Raw genomic sequence first — 5,261 nt, 5'->3', positions numbered from 1 at the left:
ATAAAAACCCCCCATGACGAAGAGAACACATCGGCCGATAATACATAAGTTCCCCTATGTCATAGTTCTGACATCAACAAGTCTTGGCTTCTTCTTTTCACAACGGAGAAACAGTGTACTTCTTTGACGTTAGTGTTCACCGAGTCGTTTATTGCTATATTCAAGAAGTGGTGCAGTGTTCAGTTCCCAAGTTGTAATTTTAATCTTGGAGGAAAATGACATCTCATCTACACTCTTAAAAATAATGAAAATCACTCCGGACGTAATTCACATTATGACTGAATGGCCCATTATGTAAGTGATGAAATGACTTAAAAATGGGTTCTGAAATATGTTTTGAAAGAAAAATGTAATTTTACATGATGAAGGACATGAAAACGATGCCGCTATGATTGACATTTCCCGAATCAGACACCATCGCATTTAAAATGAGACATAAATTCACGTCATTTGGCTCGCTTCTTTTATGTGCATCTAAAAGACGTAAAATCGCATGATTTTTTTGGAGTGTATAAGTTAACCCTTGAGCTAAAAAAATATGTTTTGAAAAGAACGTATTTTAAGCTTTAATTAAATTATTGCAATTTCAGAGAAAACTTTCCATTTTGCGGTCCAACGAAAAGCTACCGCAGCTGTCACATCACTGACACGGAGAAAAATCAGCACAGTTTGAAACAATCAAAATGTTTGTTGTTTTTCAAATTTGTATTTTAGTTGTTTCAAACTATTGTTTTGTTGTTTTAAAACTATGTCATTAGTTTGGAACAAACTAAATGTTTGGGTGATTCTAACTCGAAATATTTGTCAAGTCAACAAAAAATATGTTTGCTCCAAACTAAGATTTTTGGTTATTTCTATCTAAAATACAGTTTATTTTCACCAAATTTTAATTTATTCAGAGCTGTGATATTCAAACTACAATTCTAGTTTACTTCAACAAAAATACTATGTTGAAGTAAATTGATAACTTGTTTAAAGAAAACACAAACCAAACAACGATTAATTCTATCCTAATTTATAGTATGAACAGAGTCCGCTTTCATTAGCTTTATTCACCATTTCAGTTTGTTCAAGTATTTCGTGTTCTGTTCCGAAATCAGAAAAAAATCAAGTTCAAGGAAAGACCAACATGTTGCCCTCATGTAAGTAGTTTTTAGTTCGCTAGCCTAAACTGAATTTGATAACAAAAAATCAATAATTTATCGTATGTTTCAAGTTCCGGAACCGAATAGTGATGAAGAAGGCTTGCAACATCAATTTAAGGTTGAAACACGTTCAAATGTCGGCAAATTCATATCACCAAGAATCACTAGGTGGGTTGTATATTCTGTTTTAATTTGATATGAAAATAATTATTTATACTTTTTTCGATTACATTTCAGATCAAAACAGAATTTCCGATAAAGGTCACTGGGGCGTAATACATCATATTTTTCATGTAAACATTTCATCGAATCAGGTTTCAACATAAATTCCAATTCAAAAATAAAATTATCAAGAGGATCCAATTTTGCGTAATTGGGTCCTAAAATTTTTAATGAAATCTTGTTTTTATTTAATAACACGAAAAAGCATGTTACTGTAACTACTTTAGCAATTTTTCCCGCTCAAATAATGGCTATAACATGTATAAACTTTAATTTAAAAATTTGGTTCATAAATGAACCTTGACACTTTTGATCATGTTTGACGTTCGCTTAGTCGACAAAAACACCACAGGGGTTTTAGTTCGACCACTGGGGTTGTTCCTATCTGACATTTCGTAAGGGACACGGAAAACAAAATACACCCAAAATTTGAGTTTAAGCCAAAGGATGTGACAAAATCTGAAAAAATGTTTTTTGGGCTTAAACCAACGGAAAACATTAGAAAATTGAGTAAACATGTGTTTTTGGCCTAAACTTAAGCGTTTGGTACTAAAATTGGGACAGGGCTTTAGGACTCTATTATTTACAAATAAAAAAAAAAAAAGAAAATGCAGGGAACGCTTTCTAACGAACATGTCCATTGTTTGATTCAAACAAAAATGTTGGTTGATTCAAACAAAATTGTTAGTTGATTCAATCCAAATATTGGTTAATCCAAAATAATCGATTTGGTTGAAACAACAAACATTTTGGTTTGTTTCAGGAGCTGTCAAATTGAAACAACAAATGGGATGGTTGTTACAAACAAATATTGGTTGAATTTCAACAAACACGGGAAGTAAAAGCAAACTAACTTTTTGTTTGTGCAAAATTTAATGTAAAATGTTGGTTGAAATAAACTAAAGTTTGTTTGTCTTTACCAATATTTTTTCTCCGTGGATTTGTACTGGTAAATCATCAGTAGGCTTCAATGATACCTTGGATACCGTCTTGATGATTTTTGTTTGTTGCTATTTTCCACACCGTTTTCTCTTTCAAGCATACTATCACGGAGAAAAATAATTAGTAAAAACAACCAATTTTTCGTTAATTTCAAACAAATTTATTGGTTGAAATATGCACAAACAAAATTCTGGTTTAAATCAACAACATGCATCGTTTGAAACAAACTAGAATTCCAGGTTGTTTGTTTTTTTGGTTTTCCAGGTAATTTCAACAAATTTTTAGTTTGAAACAACCTTTAGATTTGTTGCTGAATTTGACAGTTCTGAGAACAACCAAAAATATAGGTTGTTTCAAGCCAAGAAAAGCTGTTTGAATTAACCAAGAATCAATTCAAAGTAAACAAATTTGCTGGTTGATTTAACCTGATGTTTGGGTTTGATTATGGTATTTTTTTTTTCATTTTCTCAATTTATAATTGATGCAACAAATCTTTCATGTGTTCTTATTTATTTGAAATAACAAATATTATAATAAAATAATGCTTCAAAGACAATCACAGTAACTAAATCCGCATAATAATGGCTTCCGGCGATTGAACGACAGCATACGATTCCTCAAGGAATTCAAAATTCAGAATAGCGATTTCGTGTCTTGGTTGTGCACTTTCTCGATTCTATAAAGGAAAAAGATATTTTTAGATTAGCGCTTGATTTACAGATCCAAATAAGTTAAAGAAAATCTCTTTTACCGTTGCTGTGGAATAAAATAATAATAAGTGAAGCACCTCCATAGCATTTTTCTCTGCACTTCGAAGGATGTTGTATGGCCTTCCTCTGACTGCATACTTGAAAAATAAAATTATTGACTGAATATGGTTTAAAAAACAATATATAACAAATCAAATTACCTCCGGAACAAATGGATTTAATTGAAAAACTATTTACTAAAGAAAATGATATATTCTTAAATGTTCTTCAATTGCAACTATATTTCAAGATGGCGAAGTTTCTAAAGATTTATTATTATTATTATTATTAACTTTATTTACGAGACTTTCAGCCCATGGCTGGTTCGTTTTGGTCTAAAGATAACTGTGATCTAACCAACAATAAAAGAAACAACACAGGAAGTTGGTTTGTTTCAATCTGATTTGTTGGTTGTTTTTGATCCAAACAAAATCTTAGTTTGTTTCAATATAATGTTATCTTCGAATCAACCTATTTTTTTAATTTAAAACTAAAAATTTACTAGAGACATAAAACAAACTAGTTTTTAGTTAAAACAAACCAGCTGTTTTTAATATTGACAGAAACTTTAGTTTAAAACAACCATAATACTCGTTAAAAAACATAAACATTTCAATTTAAAACAGCCAATGAAAAAAGCTTGTTTCAAACAAAATCATTAGCTTGAAACAACAAATATTAGGTTAAAAACAACTAAATCGCTAGTTCGAAATTCAACAAAAAAATTGGTTGTTTCAAACTAGGGTGTTTTTCCTCCGTGATGATTGAATTGTTTGCTTCAATGATAGAATATCACGGAGAAAAAATATTGGTAAAGACAAACAAACTTTAGTTTATTTCAACCAACATTTTACATTAAATTTTGCACAAACAAAAAGTTAGTTTGCTTTTACTTCCCGTGTTTGTTGAAACAAACTAAAATCTTAGGTAAATGGTTCAGGGGCCGTCTAGTTAAATTCAACCAATATTTGTTTGTAACAACCATCCCATTTGTTGTTTCAATTTGACAGCTCCTGAAACAAACCAAAATGTTTGTTGTTTCAACCAAATCGATTATTTTGGATTAACCAATATTTGGATTGAATCAACTAACAATTTTGTTTGAATCAACCAACATTTTTGTTTGAATCAAACAATGGACATGTTCGTTAGAAAGCGTTCCCTGCATTTTCTTTTTTTTTTTTATTTGTAAATAATTACGCAAAATTGGATCCTCTTGATAATTTTATTTTTGAATTGGAATTTATGTTGAAACCTGATTCGATGAAATGTTTACATGAAAAATATGATGTATTACGCCCCAGTGACCTTTATCGGAAATTCTGTTTTGATCTGAAATGTAATCGAAAAAAGTATAAATAATTATTTTCATATCAAATTAAAACAGAATATACAACCCACCTAGTGATTCTTGGTGATATGAATTTGCCGACATTTGAACGTGTTTCAACCTTAAATTGATGTTGCAAGCCTTCTTCATCACTATTCGGTTCCGGAACTTGAAACATACGATAAATTATTGATTTTTTTGTTATCAAATTCAGTTTAGGCTAGCGAACTAAAAACTACTTACATGAGGGCAACATGTTGGTCTTTCCTTGAACTTGATTTTTTTTCTGATTTCGGAACAGAACACGAAATACTTGAACAAACTGAAAAAGCATGGTGAATAAAGCTAATGAAAGCGGACTCTGTTCATACTATAAATTAGGATAGAATTAATCGTTGTTTGGTTTGTGTTACAGCTGCGGTAGAACTCGGCGGCTACCGCAAACCGGAAAATTTTCTTAATAACCGTAATAATTATGAAAAATATTTCCCTCTTGAAAAAACAGCCTGTGAACAAAAGAAGGATAAATCTCTTATGAAAATTAAAACAAGTACAATGCATTTAATAATTCATTTCACCAGTACAACAACAAAGAATGGCCGATGATTTAAAGAAGGAAAAATTTCCAGTTATAATATAAGGTCAATCATTGCCGATAGTAATGGAACCAGTATAACTAGAAAGAATAGCCTATGTTTAAAAGAAGGAAAAATTTCTGATGAAATCATTAAAAACACTTGAAACCTTATTACACCATTGGTAATCCAGTGGCGAATCGATCATCACCTCAGAGTCTTAACGTGAAGTGTGGAGTTCACAACTTCGTCCTGAATAAAAGGGTCGATGTTATCATTCTCTTGGAGCTCTTATATA

The 5,261-nt window shown here is 30.9% G+C and overlaps 1 long non-coding RNA gene across 1 annotated transcript; it reads right to left on the bottom strand.

The window, feature by feature from the left end:
* Positions 1-4,269: 4,269 nt before the first annotated feature.
* Positions 4,270-4,581, bottom strand: LOC110675374. The gene is made up of 2 exons (XR_002499427.1): positions 4,460-4,581; positions 4,270-4,390 (listed from the first exon to the last, which is right to left on the bottom strand). It is a non-coding gene; the product is annotated as an uncharacterized LOC110675374 (long non-coding RNA).
* Positions 4,582-5,261: the final 680 nt, after the last annotated feature.

Source organism: Aedes aegypti, chromosome 2 (assembly GCF_002204515.2).
Source record: "Aedes aegypti strain LVP_AGWG chromosome 2, AaegL5.0 Primary Assembly, whole genome shotgun sequence".
NCBI lineage: Eukaryota > Metazoa > Arthropoda > Insecta > Diptera > Culicidae > Aedes > Aedes aegypti.
The sequence above is the reverse complement of the archived record's forward strand: the minus strand, read 5'-3'. Positions and strand labels throughout refer to the sequence as shown.